Source organism: Wasmannia auropunctata, unplaced genomic scaffold (genome assembly GCF_000956235.1).
Source record: "Wasmannia auropunctata unplaced genomic scaffold, wasmannia.A_1.0 LD336103.1, whole genome shotgun sequence".
NCBI lineage: Eukaryota > Metazoa > Arthropoda > Insecta > Hymenoptera > Formicidae > Wasmannia > Wasmannia auropunctata.
Window position 1 is genome coordinate 292,706 of NW_012026787.1, and position 722 is coordinate 293,427.

The 722-nt window shown below is 38.6% G+C and overlaps 1 protein-coding gene across 1 annotated transcript in view; it reads left to right on the forward strand.

The window, feature by feature from the left end:
- LOC105457270 overlaps positions 1-722 on the forward strand; it is an 11,583-nt gene that overhangs the window by 4,933 nt on the left and 5,928 nt on the right. The gene's annotated exons all lie outside the window — the stretch shown is intronic.

A 722-nucleotide genomic window follows, 5' to 3' on the forward strand; every position in this document is an offset into this window, starting at 1 on the left:
TATGTTGCTGTTGCAACCGCTTCTGCCCAATATATTTTTGGTAATTCTGCTCCAATTAACATAGCTCTTGCTCGTTCAACAATCGTTCTGTTGGTACGTTCTGCTAATCCATTTTGTTCTGGATTGTATGGTATTGTCGTTTGGTGAACAATATCCAGTCGTTTTAGATTTTGTTCCATTCTTTTGTTCACATACTCTCTACCGTTATCTGATCGCAAAATGCGAATCTTTTTCGACGTCTGTCTTTCTACTTTTGCTCTAAATTCTTCAAATATTTCAGGTACTTCGCTTTTTTTCTTCAAAAAGAAAATAAAAATTTTTCGAGTAAAATCGTCGATTAACGTAAGGAAGTACCTTGAGCCTCCTGGTGTCGTTGTTTTCATTGGCCCACACAAATCCGAATGGATCAATTCGAGCATCTCAGTTGCCCTTCTACCCTCTTTTGGAAATGACGAACGATGATGTTTTCCTTTTATGCAAGATATGCAAGGTGTTGCTTCTTCACAATCTTTTATTTGAATCCCTGTTGCTAGTCCATTATTCAAAGTCTTCGTGCTTTTATAGTTAAGGTGGCTCAAACGCCGATGCCAAAGCTCTGCAGTCAGTTCCGTAGCCGCAAAATATATTTTATCTATCGCTGTATCTAGTCTGTAAACACCTCCAGTATTTGTCATGGTTGCCATCTGTCTACCATGACTGTCTTTAATAGAACTTCCTTCGGG